Source organism: Erythrolamprus reginae, chromosome 2 (assembly GCF_031021105.1).
Source record: "Erythrolamprus reginae isolate rEryReg1 chromosome 2, rEryReg1.hap1, whole genome shotgun sequence".
Taxonomy (NCBI): Eukaryota; Metazoa; Chordata; class Lepidosauria; order Squamata; family Dipsadidae; genus Erythrolamprus; species Erythrolamprus reginae.
This window is the reverse complement of record NC_091951.1, coordinates 27,018,910-27,038,126: the sequence shown is the minus strand read 5'-3', so window position 1 is coordinate 27,038,126 and position 19,217 is coordinate 27,018,910. Positions and strand designations below refer to the sequence as shown.

The following is a 19,217-nucleotide window of genomic DNA, read 5'->3' as shown; positions in this document are numbered from 1 at the left end:
GGATCTTAATTCTACCTACTAATGCATCTTAGGATTATATAGGTTATTTTGACTGCTGCCACTCAGTATTGTCTCACATTTAAGTAATTGTCTACTAGGATCCCTCACTCAGTTACTGGCAGTTAATGACATTGTCTAGTTGACAGGACCTGGAGAAGGCCGACGCTGTGGGACCTAATCAGTCACTGAGACTTGTACAGCAGAAGGCGGTCCCACAAATAATCTGGCCCAATCAATGTTCCCTCTAATTTTTTTTCGGGGTGGGCAGAAAAGTATAGTGTCTGAGTGGCAGTCCCCTTGGGACTGGGCGGCATAGAAGTATGTATGTATGTATGTATGCATGTATGTATGTATAAATAAATAAATAAATCATACATACATACATACATACATACATGCATACATACATACATTAAAAAAATCCCTTCTTTTTTATTAAAAGAAATTAATAATAAAACAAAAGCAAAATCTATTACTATTAAAACTAAAACAACCAGCAAAACCAAAAACATAACTATTAATAAAAACAGGTGAGGGCTGGGTTTTTTTTCTCTGTCATTATTTAAGTGCTTTTACCATATGCTTTAAATCAAGAGTCACTTCTCTCTGTTTCTCTTTCTTTCCTGTCATTCTCTGCCTCAATTCTCTCTCGTTCTTTCTCTCTTGTTTTCTTTCTCTCTCTCTCTCTTGATTTCTCTCTCATTCTTTCTCTCTTGTTTTCTTTCTCTCTCCCTCTCTTGCTTTCTCTGTCTCACTCTCTCATTTTCTCTCTCTTGCTTTCTTTCTCATACTTTCTCTCTCTGGTTCTCTCTCTCTTGCTATATCTCTTTCCCACTCTCTCTCTCTCTCTTTCTCACTTTCTCTCTATCTCACTATGTCTGTTGCGCTCTCTCTCTCTTGTCCTCTCTTTCTCTCTCTTCCTTTCTTCTCTGCGAAGGGTGGCGAAGGTTTTTATTTTGAATGGCAGGGGGATGGGGAGTGCGCGCATACGCACGCCCGACATTCCAAATCACCTTCGCCTGCCTCCACTGTCAGAAGAAAGCCCACCCCGCCTCTCATGTAGCCCCTTTGCCGACAGCCGGGACAAAAGCGCTCTTGGCGAAGGGACTGTGAGAGAGGCGGGGCAGGCGTTCTCAAAGCGGAAGTTCGGCAAAAGTTCGGGGTTCCTTTTTCGTAAAAATATTTTTTTTATTTTTACGTGAAGACCTCCCTTTGAAGGAGCTGGGGAGTGAGGACAAACATATCTTTTGGCAAGACATGGAAATAAAAACAAAAATTGAATGGTTGAACAGTGTTCCAATACTTGAGGAGGTGGTATTAAAGAAGAGGGTGTCAGCTTAGTTTCCAAAGCAAAGGAAACAAGACAAGAAGCAATGATGGAACTAACCCAGGAGAGAAGCAACCTACAACTTCCGGTCAGGAGAAACTTCCTAACAGTGAGAATACTTAACCAGTGGAACAGCTTACTTTCAGTTGTAGGTGCACCACTAGAAAGACACTGGAGTTTTTAAAGAGGATGTTGGATAAACATTTTTCCTGCCTAGGCAGCGGGCTGGACTATAAGACCTCAAAGGTCCCTTCCAACTTGTAATTCTCTGTGAGTCTTTGATGAGTTTTTAACCAGCCTGGAATTCTGACTGAAACATCCGACAATCGGAACATTCAAAATCTTTCTCTACTGTCTGAGTCCTCTGGTGTATCACTAGCTGGGAACTTTGATTGGAAGTTTTTCTACAATCAGAACATCCATAGTTCTTTCCCCCCTGCGAGTCCTTTGGTGTTTCACCAAGCTGGAATTCCAACTAAAATGTTTCCCACAATCAGGATATTCTAAAAGTTTATCTCCTGTATGAGTCCTCTAGTGCAGTGTTTCCCAACCTTGGCAACTTGAAGATATTTGGACTTCAACTCCCAGAATTCCCCAGCCAGTATTCGCTGTTGGGGAATTCTGGGAGTTGAAGTCCAAATATCTTCAAGTTGCCAAGGTTGGGAAACACTGCTCTAGTGTTCCACCAGATGGGAATTCTGACTAAATCTTTCCCCACAGTCAGGACTTCAAATGGTTTCCCTTCTGTGTGAGTTCCCCAGTGTATTAGCAGGCTGGAATTCTGACTGAAACCTTTCCCACAATCAGGACAGTCAAACGGTTTCTCTCCTGTGTGAGTCCTCCGGTGTTTCACAAGGCTGGACCTATGACTAAAATCTTTCCTACAGTCCAGACATTAAAAAGGTTTCTCTCCTGCATGAGACCTCTGATGTTCCATCAGGTGGGAACTCTGACTAAAACGTTTCCCACAGTCAGGACACTGAAACGGTTTCTCTCCTGTGTGAGTCCTCTGCTATTGCGCCAGGTGAGAACTCTGACTAAAACCTTTCCCACAGTCTGGACATTCAAAGGGTTTCTCTCCTGTATGAATCCTCTGGTGTTGCGCAAGGTTGGAACTATAACTAAATCTTTTCCCACAATCATGACATTCAAAAGGTTTTTCTCCAGTGACTCCCCTGGTTTGTCACCAGGCTGAAATTATCACTAAAACCATTCCCACAGTCAGCACATTCAAAGGGTTTCTCTCCTGTGTGAATCCCCTGGTGTTTCATGACTGAAATTGTGACTGAATTTTTTACACAGTCACATTCAAATATTTTCTATTATTTGTGAGTCTTGCGTGCTAGACCAGACTGGAATTGTCTCTTTGAAGCCTTTCTCACGGAAAGGATGTTCAAATGGGTTTATTTCTGTGTGTGCCTCGTTTAGTGTCCCATGGCCTGAATATTTCACAATCTTATATTTTCTCCATCATGTGTTTTTCTGGTGTACCATATTGTCATGCTCACTAAAGCACATAGCGCATTGGGGGCACTTTTGTGGCTTCCCTCTCATGTGGTTGGTTCCATGAATCACAAGGGAGCTTTTCTGAACAGTTTTTGCTACCTTGAGATAGTGTGTGTGGCTTTTCTCCTGTCTAGCTCTTCCTTCCATAAACAGCTGTGATATTTCTTCTTTTCCCACAGTAGGCAAATCTATGCTGCCTTTGCACACTTGAAGTCACCAAAAATATGGACAATGCCTTTTTTAGTGATGCTTTCATTCAAGCCATTTTCTTCCTCACAGGGAGAGGCCTGCATTCCTGTCGGGTGCAGGATCTCTCCTCCTCCAGATCGCGTCGCTGGGAAAAAAGATCCGGGGAAAGTTTCTCGTTCGCTCTTTGCCCGTGAGCGGCTCCAAAGCAGCAGCAGCGCTGGCTTCTCCCGTTCGCCGCCGGTCGCCTCCCCAGACTGACACCAACCCCCCGCTTCGAAGCGTCTCCCCCCCAAGCGCTATCGCTGCGGCGCTTTTTTTCCCACCTCCCCCCCCCACCTGGCGGGTGCAGGATCTTTGCAGAGGCGCCGAAGCTGTGGCCGAGACCATCGCTGAACGAAAGGAAGGTGCTGCAACGCTCCGGCCAGGATTTTGCTCCCCGCTCCATTATTATTATTTTTACAGTTCGGCATGGCCAAACGGGGCACGGGAACCGGGGGCTTCTCCTCGGTCCGAGCTTCTCCCGCTGCCGTGAGCCCGAAAATATCGGAGGGAGGTGGGCAGGGGGTGGACGAGAGACTCCCGTTTCTGAAGGGGGGCCGCGAGCCCCCCCAGCCGCGTTTGGGCTTCTGGCACTTCTCTTTTTTAGCCCTCGTTCTCCTCCTCTTCCTCCCCCTCCATCACCGCCGCCACACCGCACTGCTCACCCACAGCGAGGGGAGGAGGATCTGAAGAGAGCGCCAATGGGAAGGAAGCGCTTCCCCCAGGAGGGACTGTTATTTCCCTCAAAAGCCCCGTGGAAGCGGCTAACTCGGGTGCTTTCCCTGCGGCTAACTCGGCTCCACCGGCAAGTTTCACTGGCTCTCGAGGAGGCGAAAGCGAAGGCAGGAGCAGGTCGCTCGCTGCAGCAAGCCCCGCCGTCTCCGGCCGACAGCTCCCTCTAACGAGCCGAAGCTTTACCCCCGTGTTTCCCCGAAAGTAAGACATATGTCTTACTTTTGGGGTATGGCTTATATTAGCCGACCCCCCTGAAACCCCCCATATGTCTTACAATCGGGGGTGTCTTACTATCGGGGAAACACGGTAGGTATAGATTATATAATTGTTGATACCCTGTTTCCCCGAAAATAAGACAGGGGCTTGGACCCCTCTCCCCCAAAAGCCCTGGCCTTATCATTGAAGGATGCCTTATTTTGGGAGTGCAGTAGGCTGGGAGCATGGTAGAACATGTCCCATGGCAAATGCCTCACCCTCATCACCTCGAGGTTCGACTACTGCAACGCTCTCTACATGGGGCTACCTTTGAAAAGTGTTCAGAAACTTCAGATCGTGCAGAATGCGGCCGTGAGAGCTATCGTGGGGCTTCCCAAATTTGCCCACGTTTCACCAACACTCTGTGGCCTGCACTGGCTGCCGATCAGTTTCCGGTCACAATTCAAAGTGTTGGTAATGACCTTTAAAGCCCTACATGGCATCGGAACAGAATACCTCCGGAACCGCCTTCTACCACACGAATCCCAGCAGCTGATAAGGTCCCACAGAGTTGGCCTTCTCCGGCTCCCGTCGACTAAACAATGTCGTCTGGCGGGTCCCAGGGGAAGAGCCTTCTTTGTGGCGGCTCTGACTCTCTGGAACCAGCTCCCCCTGGAGATTAGAACTGCCCCCACCCTCCTTGCCTTCCGTAAACTCCTTAAAACTCACCTCTGCCATCAGGCATGGGGCAATTGAGGTATTCCCCCCTCCTCCCCCAGGCCTATACAATTTATGTATGGTATGTCTGTGTGTATGTGTGTTTTAACAATGGGGTTTTTAAATGTTTTTTAAATCTATTAGGTTTGTCATGAATTGTTTTATTGTATGCTGTGAGCTGCCCCGAGTCTACGGAGAGGGGCAGCATACAAACCAAACCAAACCAAACAAATCAAATCAATCAATAAATAAGAAAGAAGCAATGGATGGAACTAACCCAGGAGAGAAGCAACCTGCAACTTCCGGTCAGGAGAAACTTCCTAACAGTGAGAATACTTAACCAGTGGAACAGCTTACTTTCAGGAGTTGTAGGTGCACCACTAGAAAGACACTGGAGGTTTTTAAGAGGATGTTGGATAAACATTTTTCCTGCCTAGGCAGCAGGCTGGACTTGAAGACCTCAAAGGTCCCTTCCAACTTGTAATTCTCTGTGAGTCTTTGATGAGTTTTTAACCAGCCTGGAATTCCAACTGAAACATCTGACAATCGGAACATTCAAAATCTTTCTCTACTGTCTGAGTCCTCTGGTGTATCACTAGCTGGGAACTTTGATTGAAAGTTTTTCTACAATCAGAACATCCATAGTTCTTTCCCCCCTGCGAGTCCTTTGGTGTTTCACCAAGCTGGAATTCCAATTAAAATGTTTCCCACAATCAGAATATTCTAAAAGTTTATCTCCTCTATGAGTCCTCTAATGCAGTGTTTCCCAACCTTGGCAATTTGAAGATATTTGGACTTCAACTCCCAGAATTCCCCAGCCAGTATTCGCTGTTGGGGAATTCTGGGAGTTGAAGTCCAAATATCTTCAAGTTGCCAAAGTTGGGAAACACTGCTCTACTGTTTCACCAGATGGGAATTCTGACTAAATCTTTCCCCACAGTCAGGACTTCAAATGGTTTCCCTTCTGTGTGAGTCCTCTGGTGTTTCACAAGGCTGGACCTATGACTAAAATCTTTCCCACAGTCCAGACATTAAAAAGGTTTCTCTCCTGTATGAGACCTCTGATGTTCCATCAGGTAGGAACTCTGACTAAAAAGTTTCCCACAGTCAGGACATTCAAAGTGTTTCTCTCTTGTGTGAGTCCTACGGTGTTTAAAAAGGCTGGAATTATGACTAAAACCTTTCCCACAGTCTGGACATTCAAAGGGTTTCTCTCCTGTATGAGTCCTCTGGTGTTGAACCAGACTAGAATTCCGACTGAAACTTTTCCCACAGTCAGGACATTCAAAGGGTTTCTCTCCTGTATGAGACCTCTGATGTTCCACCAGGTGGGAACTCCTACTAAAACATTTCCCACAGTCAGGACACTCAAAGGGTTTCTCTCCTGTATGAGTCGTCTGGTGTTGCACCAGGTGGTTACTCTGACTAAAACTTTTCCCACAGTCAGGGCATTCAAAAGGTTTCTCTCCTGTGTGACTCCTTTGGTGTTTCACTAGGTTGGAACTCCTACTAAAACATTTCCCACAGTCAGGACATTCAAAGGGTTTCTCTCCTGTATGAGTCGTCTGGTGTTGCACCAGGTGGTTACTCTGACTAAAACTTTTCCCACAGTCTGGACATTCAAAGGGTTTCTCTCCTGTATGAGTCGTCTGGTGTTGCACCAGGTGGTTACTCTGACTAAAACTTTTCCCACAGTCTGGACATTCAAAGGGTTTCTCTCCTGTATGCGTCCTCTGGTGTTGAACCAGACTAGAATTCTGACTGAAACTTTTCCCACAGTCAGGACATTCAAAAGGTTTCTCTCCTGTATGAATCCTCTGGTGTTTCACCAGGCTGCAATTATGACCAAAACTTTTCCCACAGTCTGGACATTCAAAAGGTTTCTCTCCTGTATGAATCCTCTGGTGTTTCACCAGGCTGCAATTATGACCAAAACTTTTCCCACAGTCTGGACATTCAAAAGGTTTCTCTCCTGTATGAGTCCTCTGGTGTTTCACCAGGCTGGAATTATGACCAAAACTTTTCCCACAGTCTGGACATTCAAAGGGTTTCTCTCCTGTATGAATCCTCTGGTGTTGCGCAAGGTTGGAACTATGACTAAATCTTTTCCCACAATCATGACATTCAAAAGGTTTCTCTCCTGTGTGAGTCCCCTGGTGTGTTATCAGGCTGGAATTATCACTAAAACCTTTTCCACAGTCAGGACATTCAAAAGGTTTTTCTCCTGTGTGAGTCCTCTGGTGTTTCACCAGGTTGGAATTATCACTAAAACTTTTCACACAGTCCGGACATTCAAAGGGTTTCTCTCCTGTGTGAGTTCGATGGTGTTGAACCAGATTAGAATTCTGACTGAAACTTTTCCCACAGTCAGGACATTCAAAGGGTTTCTCTCTTGTGTGAATCCTCTGGTGTTTCATGACTGAAATTGTGACTGAATTTTTTACATATTCACAGCACATTCAAATATTTTCTATTATTCGTGAGTCTTGCGTGCTAGACCAGACTGGAATTGTCTCTTTGAAGCCTTTGTCACAGAAAGTATGTTCAAATGGCTTTATTTCTGTGTGTGCCTCGTTTAGTGTCCCATGGCCTGAATATTTCACAATCTGCAGAACTTTATGTTTTCTCCATCATGTGTTTTTCTGGTGTACCATATTGCCATGCTCACTAAAGCACATAGCGCATTGGGAGCTTTTCTGAACAGTTTTTGCTACATTGAGATAGTGTGTGTGGCTTTTCTCCTGTCTAGCTCTTCTTTCCATAAACAGCTGTGATATTTCTTCTTTTCCCACAGTAGGCAAATCTATGCTGCCTTTCCACACTTGAAGTCACCAAAAATATGGACAATGCCTTTTTTAGTGATGCTTTCATTCAAGCCATTTTCTTCCTCCCAGGGAGAGGCCTGCATTCCTGTCTGCTCTACGTGGCTGTACAATTGACCTTTTCCTCCCCACGGACATCCAAATATTTCCCCTTTTTGCTGATTGAAAAATAATCTCCTTTAACTTTTCACGTAACCTTTCCTTGAGTTCTGCATAATCGGCTTATTTGAGCTTGAAATCCTTCTTGATTTTCTCTCTCTTGTCGAACGGCTGCTGCTGGAGGAGGAGGAGAATTGTATCATATTCTGAAAAAAATGAAAAATATTTTGTTTTTTCGCTTGATTTTCTTCCCTTTTCAGTGTTGGATTTTATTTACAATTGTCCCAAATGCTCTTATTGCTATCTTCTTCGTCTGTAAGATTCAAAGAAAAAAAGAATTTTAATTTTTATAAAATAGTAAGAGATGATGTACAAAAAGAAAAAAAAAGTATATATTACAACAAAAAGGCAAACATGCCTCAATAATAATCACTTACATTATTTATGATTCATTTGATACGTAGAAGACTAACAAAGCTTGCATTTGGGGAAACTAGCCTGTTTGTCCAGCAAATCAGTCCAGCCAGCCCACCAACCCAACCAGCCAGCCACAACCAGAAGAAATGGAGTTGAAGTCTTCAATGAAACACAACAGCAGCAGCAGTAGGAAGTTGTGGAAAAATATATCTACTTCTTTATACTACCATTACTACTACTGTATATACTATAAATACAATAAACTAGTATCTTACTAGTACCTTGCTACAACTATCTTAGTTCAATAACTCACAGGAACCAACTTTTACAGTGTTACAGCTTCTTCAAAGCATACTTCCACGAACAGCAACAGCACACAGTTAACAGCAAACAGACAGAGAGAGAAAGAGCTCTTGCCTAGTTAAACACTTTTCACATATTTACTAGGTTGCTGCATGCTCAACTGCCTCACAATGAATCAGCATTCTCAACAGAGGCCTACTTTCTGCATTAAGATATTATTCAGGGATTTTTAATTCCTGACAAAGACTACCTTTGAAAAGTGTTCGGAAACTTCAGATCGTGCAGAATGTGGCCGTGAGAGCTATCGTGGGGCTTCCCAAATTCGCCCACGTCTCACCAACACTCCGTGGCCTGCACTGGGTGCCGATCAGTTTCCGGTCACAATTCAAAGTGTTGGTAATGACCTTCAAAGCCCTACATGGCATCAGAACAGAATACCTCCGGAACCGCCTTCTACCGCACGAATCCCAGCAGCTGATAAGGTCCCACAGAGTTGGCCTTCTCCGAGTCCCGTCGACTAAACAATGTCGGTTGGCGGGCCCCAGGGGAAGAACCTCTGGAATCCACTCCCCCCCAGAGATTAGAACTGCCCCCACCCTCCTTGTCTTTTGCAAATTACTTAAAACCCACCTGTACGCCTCCCCCAGGCTTTTATATTTTATGTTTGGTATTCGTGTGCTGCATGGTTTTAAATGATGGGGTTTTAGATGTTTTTAATATTAGATTTGCTTCATTGTAATATTGTTTTATTATTGTTGTGAGCCGCCCCGAGTCTTCAGAGAGGGACGGCATACAGATCTAATAAATAATAATAATAATAATAATAATTATTATTATTATTATTATTTTAGCGCCGGCCGAGTAGCAGGCCCACTGCATGAACATGTATCCTTGGTTTTCTCCTTTTATACTTTTATATCCAGACTGTTTCCTTCTAAATTTTTACTACTCCCCGCCTTCCCTTCTCTCTACCTACTTTCTCCCTCCCTCTTTCCTACTTCTCTCCTCTTTCTCTCTCTTTCTACTTCCTCTTTCTCCCTCTTATCCTTCCCTGAATACATCCATTTTATGGTTAGCAGACTAGCAATTCAGAAGCCTTAATTTCATTTCAACATTGGAGCTGTTTCTTAAACTTATGTCATTATCATGCCTCTTGATTTTAGGCCGTATTTCTCCCTCTCCTCAATTGGTATCTTTATTCATCATTTTTTTTAGTTCTATAATTTCTAGATGTGCTAAATGTTTAATTTCTTTTCCCCTTCCAACTTTTTAAAATTTTACTTTAACTCATTCTCTATATTTAAACAAATACAATTCTTGTTATCTTTATTCCATCCATTTGTTAATCATTTTAAATTCTACATAACAAAAAAACCAATTTATAAATTATTTAAAGTTATATAAATACCTTTAAGAGTATTGATTATACAGATTTTCTATCATTTGGTATCAATAAGCATCTGAACCTTGTCAATATTAAATCAGGTTTGTAAGTTATAATCTTATAGAAAACAAAGAAAGGGTAATAATTGTCCAATTTATATATCTTTCCAACAAATGATCTACTATAGTCTAATTTATTTCTTCTTTTCTTTATTCTTTTTTCCTATCAACATAATATTTGTCAACAAATCGCCAGGTCCAGATGGCATCCACCCTAGAGTTCTCAAGGAACTCAAGTGTGAAATTGCTGAACTTCTAGCTAAAATATATAATCTTTCTCTAAGATCAGGCACTGTACTTGAGGATTGGAGGGAGGCAAATGTAACCCTGATCTTCAAGAAAGGATCCAGAGGTGAATTATAGACCAGTCGGTTTAAACTCAGTTCCAAGCAAAGTGATGGAAACCATTATTAAAGATAAAATTACTGGGCACGTAGAAGAACAGGCATTGCTGAAAGAAAAGCAACATGGTTTCTGCAAGGGCAAATCATGTCTCAAAGTTAGAATTCTTTGAGGGAGTAAATAAACACATAAAGGGGACCCAGTTGATATTGAATATCTTGACTTTCTTTTTTTAAAATAAAAATAAAGTTTATTAATTAACAAAGGGTAAATGGGGAAAGGAAAGGAGGAGTACATAAATTTTTTAAAAAAGGGATAAGGGTATTTCTTACATGTATGTTGATGTATATACAGTGTTCCCTCGATTTTCGCGGTTTCGAACTTCGCGAAACGTCTATACCACGGTTTTTCAAAAATGTTAATTAAAAAATACTTTGAGGTTTTTTCCACTCTACCAGTTTTTCCCGCCCGATGACGTCATATGTCATTGCCAAACTTTCGTCTGCCTTTAAAAAACATTTTTTAAAATAAACTTTAATAAATAAACATGGTGAGTAATAATCTAAATGGTTGTTAAGGGAATGGGAAATTGTAATTTAGGGGTTTAAAGTGTTAAGGGAAGGCTTGGGATTCTGTTCATAGCCAAAAATAGTGTATTTACTTCCGCATCTCTAGTTCGCGGAAATTCGACTTTCACGGGTGGTCTCGGAACACATCCCCCGTGAAAATCGAGGGAACACTGTATCTTACATTGTAACAAAAATCCAATGTTCACATTTATATCCTATTACTATCAATACTTCATTTTCCTAGCTTATTTTGTTATTTAAAAGGTAGGAGTGAGTAGCGATAAGGATAGTAAGAGACATATTTATAAAAAGTAGTTAGAAAAATAGATTTACAATTGTATAAAGTATTTGTAAAGTAATAAGGGAGGGAGAAAGGAAGGATCTGCCTACAGAGCAGACGTTATCAGGAGTTACGACATGGTGTGATAGTAAGTTAATGGGTGTAGGAGTAATATATCAGTAATGAGAATATAACAGGAAGAAAAGGAAATATATTTATATAAATATTAAAAAGGAGGAAAGGTGTAGCTCAATTAGTATAGAATACAGTAAGTAATTGGGTTATAATGTTGTTTAATTGAGTTTAAGAAACAAGTAAAAAGAGTAATGTTGTCGGAATCAGGTTCTGATAAAATTTTAGGGGTTTTTTGTTTATTAATTAATTAATTTATTTATTTATTTATTTGTTTATTTTAAGTGTCCGTATTGAAATTATTTTATTAATCGATGGTTGTTTTGAATTCGAAACGTTGCGAGATAAGGGAAGTAGTTGAGTTATAAAATAAAAGTTAGATATCTTTTGGCAGTAATCCATTTATACCAGTTATCCCATATATTATAGTAATCGGAATCTTTTTTGTTATGGATCTACATTGTAATTTTTGACATCTCCGCACATTCCATAATCTTAGAAATAATTGTTAGTATTGGAGGTTTTTTTTTCTTGTTTCCAATACTGTGCGTTTGAGATTCTTGCGGCCGTTATAATCTGTAAGATGAGATATTTTTGTGGTTGGGTGAGTTTCTGTCTAAATATACCCAATAAGTAGGTTTCAGGTTTAAAAAGTAAATTAATTGAGCTGACTTGGTCTATCAAATTTCTAATAATTTTCCAAAATTTTTGGGCGTACGTACAGGTCCACCATGTGTAATAATAAGTTCCTATTTTTAATTTGCATTTCCAACAGCTCGGAGGGAAATTAGGAAACATTTTGGATATTCTTGCAGGGGGAAGGTACCATCGATAAAACATCTTCAATTGGTTCTCTTTGTAGGAAATTGCTGTGGTCATTTTGTAATTTGTTGTCCATGTTTTTTCCCAATCTGCTAGGCTAATCAAATAACCAAAGTTTTGGGCCCAAGCAATCATACATCCTTTAACTTGTTCTTCACAACTGTCAAATGCTAATAAGTAATTATATAGTTTTGAAATCATTTTGGATGTTGGGCCGAAAAGAATTGTGTCTATTAGATTATTTTTTTGAAATCCATACTGTTTTTTGTGTTCATTGTATTTTGATTTAATTTGTAAATATGTAAACCAGTTTAAATTTATTCCTGTATCATGTAGTTGTTGCTTAGATAAAAGAATGTTATTTTTATCTAATAATTGTTGGTATGTGAGTAGTTTGGGGAATGAGAAAAGATTAGGATGAATTATTAATTCGTTAGGTGATAGCCATTTGGGTATTGAGTCGTAATGGTTCTTTTTTACATGGTGCCAAGTTGTTATTAATGTCTTCCTTAGGTAATGATGTTTAAAGTATTTGGGTATTTTATATGGGTCCATTATTAAGAATGCATGCCATCCGGCATGGAGGTCAAAATCTTCAATTGTTAGTAGTCTTCTATTTTTAAGAGTCACCCAATCTTTTAGCATCATTAAAATCGTTGCTTGGTAATACAAGTGAAAATTGGGTAATCCAGGACCATCTCTGATTCTGGGGACTTAGAGATTTTGCAGTTTGATTCTAGCCTTCCTTTTTGCCCATATAAATTTTCATATTTCCCTGTGCAATGATTAAAAAAAACCCTTTATTTAGAATAGTTGGGGCCACTTGACTTTCAAAAAGGTCCCTCACTAAAGGCTCCTAAAAAAGCTCTTCATCCATGGAATTAGAAGACAGGTCTTGTCCTGGATTGGTAACTGGCTAAATTGTAGGAAGCAAAGGGTGTCAATAAATAGACAATTCTTTGGATGGAAGAGCGGGGAGTGGTGTACCCGGAGGTTCAGTTTTGGGTCCTTTACTTTTTAATGTATTCATTAACGTTCTGGATGTAGAAATAGTGAGGCAGCCAAGTTTGCTAACACTAAATTGTTTCCCAGTAGTGAAAAGTGAAACTGATTGTCGGGAGCTCCAAAAAGATCTCTCAAAATTGAGTGAGTGGGCAACGAAGTGGCAAATACACTTCAACCTAAACAAGTGCAAAGTTATGAATATTGGGGCAAAGAAACCCAATTATACCTACCAACTGATGGGGACCAAGCTTTCCGAGACAACCCAAGAAAGGGATCTTGGGGTTTTGGTGGATAGCTCAATGAAGATGTCAACCCAGTGTGCAGCAGCAGTAAATAAATGATTAGGAAAGGAATCAAAAATAGGTCGGCAAGTGTTGTATTTGTCTCTGTACAAATCGATGGTGAGACCACAGTTGGAGTAGTGTGTACAGTTCTGGTCACTGCACCTCCAGAAGGATATAATGGAACTGGAAAAGGTGCCAAAAAGGGCAACGAGAATGATCATTAGCCAAACAGCTAATATAACAATAAATGGAGATAAGACAGATAAAATTAACATTGAAAAAGGAGTTAGACACGGTTGTCCTATTTCCCCCCTATTATACATTTTGTATATTGAAATCTTATTGAATACTGTGAGAGCAAATCCAGACATTAGAGGTTTGAAAATTAAGGATCAACATTATGAGCCACAAGCTTTTGCTGACAATTTAGTCTATATCGTAGAGAATTCATCAATTTCGGGATTGAAACTGTTAAGGGAAATGAAAAAATTTGGAAGAGTAGCGGGGCTCAAAATTAACAAGGATAAAACAAAGATGTTAACTTAAATGTTGTCTAAAAAACACAGAGGGATTACAGCTAAATGTACTTCGATAAAAGAAGATAATTATCAAAAATTATTAAAGGATATCCAGAAAGATTTAGTGAAGTGGTCTAAATTACAAAAATATCCCTGCTAGGTAGAAGCTCAGTAATTAAGATGAACGTACGTCTGAAGGTACTTTACCTATTTCAGACAGCTCTAATTAGAAACTAACAAAAATTTTATAACAAATTGGATAAATCAGTTAGGAAATTTATTTGGAAAGGGAAAAAACCCAGAATTAAATATAAACTGTTACAAGATGCAAAAGATCAAAAGGTCTACCAAATTGGAAGTTATACTATCAAGCGGCTACCGCTTCATGGTTAAAAGACTGAGTAGTATTAGTAAATAAGAGATTATTAACCATTGAGGGACAAGACCTACAATACGGATGGCATAAATACCTATGGAATAATGAAGAAAAAATACATAGATACTTTAAAAACCATTATATCAGAGGCATATTAATTCAAAACTGGCTGGAAATTCAGAAAAAAATTTATTCGCAGATTCCAAAATGGCTTTCACCTTTGGAAGCAATAATGTAGCCAAACTCAATTCAGGCAAATATAGTAGTACCTCGACATACGAGTTTAATTCGTTCCGGACCTGGGCTCTTAAGTCGAGCAACTCTTATCTCGAACGACTTTTCCCCATAGGAATTAATGTAAATAATTTTAATTGGTTCCAGCCCTCAAAAAACTCACAAAGTTAGTCTAAATTATGCAGAAAGACATGTTTTTAATGAAGAAATGTACATGTACATATAAATGAATAATGAAGTTTCTTTCACTTAACTTGTAAACTTTCTTAAACTTTTAAATTTACATATGTACACAGTAGCCTAATAATCTGTTCTTGCCTTTTTGGCTGCACTTTCACTTGGAGCAGCTCTTTTCATAAGAAATTTATCCAATGACATCTGCTTTTGCCTGCTTTTCAAAATGTTGCGAAAGTGAGTCAATGAGGTGTCATTGAAAAGTGCTGCTGAACGACTCGTGGCTACTTTCTCTGGGTGATTTTTTTCGATGAAACTAACAACGTTCTCCCATTGCGCTAGCATCGCTTTTATTTCACTGGTAGGAATGACTTTCTGTGGTTCCTCTACCTCTTCCTCACTGCTGCTCATCTCTTGGGTCATCTCCGTCTGTTGCATCTCATGGAGCGCCTTCAGGTCCTCTGTAGAGAGCGGTTCTTCATGCTCTTCGACAAGCTCATTGATGTCACCCTCGTCTACCTCCAGACCCATACACCTACCGAGTGACACAATCTCCTCCAATGGGGTGTCAGTCTCGGTGATGTCCTCGGTCTCACCCTCGGGCTCAGCAGAGTCCCTTGGTGCAACAGCAGCAGCCACAACTTCTTCTCAGCGGCCTTTGCAGTACCGGACACCTTTTTTGGAGCCATGCTCGCTCTAAACACCGACACCACCGAGACCTCTTTTTTCCCACCGAGAAAACCGGAAGCCAACTAGACCGGAAGTTCGGCTCCTATCCCGAATTTGCCTGCAAGCAGAAAAATTAAAATTAGCCAACACTTAGAAGGTCAACCAGATCTGTATTGGTCAGCACTTTGGCCCACAAGCCTATTGTTGCTCCTTCTGGGTGAAGCCTCTGACCATCCTTTGATAGGACTAGAATTAGAGAAAGTGGATGTAGAAATCCTATTTATTATATGGTCTCAGAAATGGAGTGCAGAATGAATAAACATTAAAGCTGATAGACATTACAAGAATAAATGTAACTTTACTTATTGTTATATAATAAGCTGATAAGCTGAGAGCTTTCCTTTCCTTCCTCTTTTTACCCAAAAGAATCAACGTGGCAAACTTTTATTTTTATTCATTAGTTATTTATTCAACTTCTCTGCCACCCAATCCTGTAGGACACAGAAATCCTACAGCACCCAAGCCAAATGAGAGTCCCGCTGACAGCGTTCGGATCCCCCCACCCCCAGCAGAAGCCAAGGACCCCCAGAGTGGGGCGGCAGGGGAGGCGACCGCCTCTCCGCTCACCAAGTGCCGCTCACCAAGTGCCGCTTTGCTGGCTTGCCTTCCTTCCTTCCCGCGCTGATGCAGAGCCACTCGAACAAAGCGTCGCGCCCCCGACGCTTTCGGCGGCTTCCAAAGCGACGCTGGGCGAAAGAGCCCAGCGTCGCTTCGGAAGCCGCCGAAAGCGTCAGGGGGGCGCGACGCTTTGTTCGAGTGGCTCTGCATCAGCGCGGGAAGGAAGGAAGGCAAGCCAGCGCCCGGCTCCTCTCGGCTCGTATCCCGAATTTGAGCTCGGGAGACGAACAAAAATGTCTCTCCCCTCCCAGCTCTTATCTCGAAATCCTCGTAAGTAGAGCAGCTCGTATGTCGAGGTTCTACTGTAATAATATTACATATAAGAAACTACTATCAGAACAGAATGAGTTGAAATCTAGAACAAAATTAGCAGAAGAGGGTGTAAACATTGATTGGTGGCCCTATTTTCAATTAAAAAATAAAGAGAAATTTGACCTAGAAAAATTTGGCTTTGTACAGGACCAGAGGGAAAAGAAATTTCAAAATTTATAAATGTCTTTTAAAAAATGAAATGGAGGAAGAAAGAGTTAAAGAGGTCATGTTAAATGGGCCCAAAATGTAGGCCATACGATTGAGTTAGACAAATGGGAAGACCTCTGGAATTATAATTTAAAACTTACCATCTCTTCTGTGTATAAAGAAAACCTCTACAAAATTTTTTATCAATGGCATTTTACACCAGTAAAATTGAGAAAGATTTATAAAGGAATGTCTCCAAATTGTTGGAAGTGTAAAGATGAATTAGGCACATACTTTCATATGTGGTAGACCTGTGGGAAAGCTAGAAAACTTTGGAAATTAATATGGAAATGGATAAAGGAAATAACTGAAATAGAGATTAAATTTTAACCAAAAACACTTATATTGGGAATGGTTGATAAAAATACCAAAAGAGATGACAAATATCTAATTATCCCTGCTGTTCTGTTCGGGTCTGTGAGACCCGAAATCAAGGTTTGAGACCCTGTAAAAAATTTTCCCTGCATATCTGAAACTTGAAATTTCATGACTTTTCATCATTTCAGGGGTTCTCTCTATGAGAATTTTTTTGGGGGGGTGGGAGGTTTCTTTCTTGCTGAAAAAAAAACCTCCCTAATGTTATGTTCCCGGGTCACCCTGACCCGGACCGAAAACTCTTCATTTGCAGTGCTTATGTTTGGTCTTTTTGAAAGCTTTTTTCACTTGGAAAGTAGTCTGAACATTTCTTCACACAATGGAATGAAAATTGAACTGAAAAAATTAATCCTTATTGGTTTATTTTGCCCATAAATGTGCCTTCCCCCCCGTTTTTGTGAAAGTTTTTTCAATTTATGGATAGTTTTGCTTGCAAAATGCAGTCTATTTTACTGGAGTTGGTGTGGGAATGGTACCTTGAACATTTCTGAATATAAGAAAAATATAAAGGAACTGAAAAAAATGATTCTTACTGTTTTTTTAACATCAGAAATAAGGCCTCCCCCCCCCCCCCGGCTGCTTGCAACAATTTTCACTTTTTATTTTTTTATGCTCCAAATCCGAAATATTCTTTAAAATCTTACGCATTCATTTACTCAATTTAACAATGCTGATCATCAAAAAAATATTTGTGGGGGTGGGGGGAAAATTTTTTTCTTGGCAAAAAAAAAGTCACATTTACTCTGTTCGGGTCATATAGACCCGGATCAAAATGATTTTTTTTAGGTACTTGAATTTGGTCTTTTTGAAAACTTTTTCCACTGGAAAACTAGTTTGAACATTTATGAACATAATGATATGAAAATTGAACTGGAAAAATTGAGACTTATATTTTTATTTTGATCAAAAAGCCCCTCCCCCCATCCTTTTTGAATTTCGTGTCAATTTATATTTTTTAAGGCTACAAATCCCTAAGGAATTTCCCCCCAAAAGGTTTGATATACTAAATTGAACAATCCTGAACATAAGAAAAATATAAATGAACTGAAAAAAATGACTCTTATTGGTTTATTGTTTTATACTCGAGTATAAGCCTACTCGAGTATAAGCCTATTTGAGTATAAGCATGGGGGCCCATTTATGAGCAAAATAAACCAATAAGGATCATTTTTTCAGTTTAATTTTCATATCATTATGTTCAGAAAGGTTCAAGCTACCAATCCCACACCAAAATAGAATAGTAAAATAGAATGCATTTTGCAGGCAAAATTATCAATAAACTCAAAAGTTTTGATATACTAAATTGAACAATCCTAAACATAAGAAAAATAGAAATGAACTGAAAAAAAATGATTCTTATTGGTTTATTTTTGAATATAAGACCATATCATTTTATACTCGAGTATAAGCCTACTCGAGTATAAGCCTATTTGAGTATAAGCATGGGGGCCCATTTATGAGCAAAATAAACCAATAAGGATTAATTTTCTCAGTTCAATTTTCATATCATTGTGTGCAGAAATGTTCAAGCTACCAATCCCACACCAACTTTAGTAAAATAGAATGGATTTTGCAAGCAAAACTATCCATAAATTGAAAAAACTTTCACAAAAACGGGGGGGGAGGCACATTTATGTGCAAAATAAACCAATAAGGATTAATTTTTTCAGTTCAATTTTCATTCCATTGTGTGCAGAAATGTTCAAACATGTTTCCAGGTGAAAAAAGCTTTCAAAAAGACCAAACATAAGCACTGCAAATGAAGAGTTTTCGGTCCGGGTCAGGGTGACCCGGGAACATAACATTAGGAACTTTTTTCGAACAGAACAGCAGGGTTATACATCTACTCACAGCTGCAAAAATCTGTTATGCTCAAAATTGGAAAAAGGAATTTACATCCACTTTCATATTATAAACAAGACAATGGAACTGGCTGAAATGAACAGATTGACTTTGTGCATTAAAGATAGGGAAGACGTGGTTTTCTTCCATACAGACAAATCAAAAATAATACTAGAACAATACTGAATGTAACTCAATATTACGATGTACAGATTGGAAGACAGGCTGCATTGGTCTTTGTGGACGCGGAAAAAGCATTCGACAAAATTAATTGGAGATATTTCACACTGCAGTTACAAAAAATGAACTTTGGAGATCAATTAGTGGGTTTAATTAATATAATATATACTCAGCAAAAAGCCAAAATAATAATTAATAAAGAAATGACCGAGGAAATACAAATTAGAAAAGGTGTAAGACAAGGATGCCCATTGGCACCACTGATTTTTATAACAGCATTAGAAGCACTGCTGATTAAGATAAGAAACAATTCGAAAATAAAAGGATTAAAAACAAAAAACGAAGAATACAAATTACAAGCTTATGCGGATGACATGGTATTCATTCTGGAAGACCCACTGGTATCGGGCAAACACTTATTAAAAG

At 39.9% G+C, this 19,217-nt stretch overlaps 1 pseudogene; it reads right to left on the bottom strand.

The window, feature by feature from the left end:
- Positions 1 to 5,587: 5,587 nt before the first annotated feature.
- LOC139163046 (zinc finger protein 135 pseudogene) lies at positions 5,588 to 7,930 on the bottom strand (annotated as a pseudogene).
- Between the last annotated feature and the right edge of the window lie 11,287 nt (positions 7,931 to 19,217).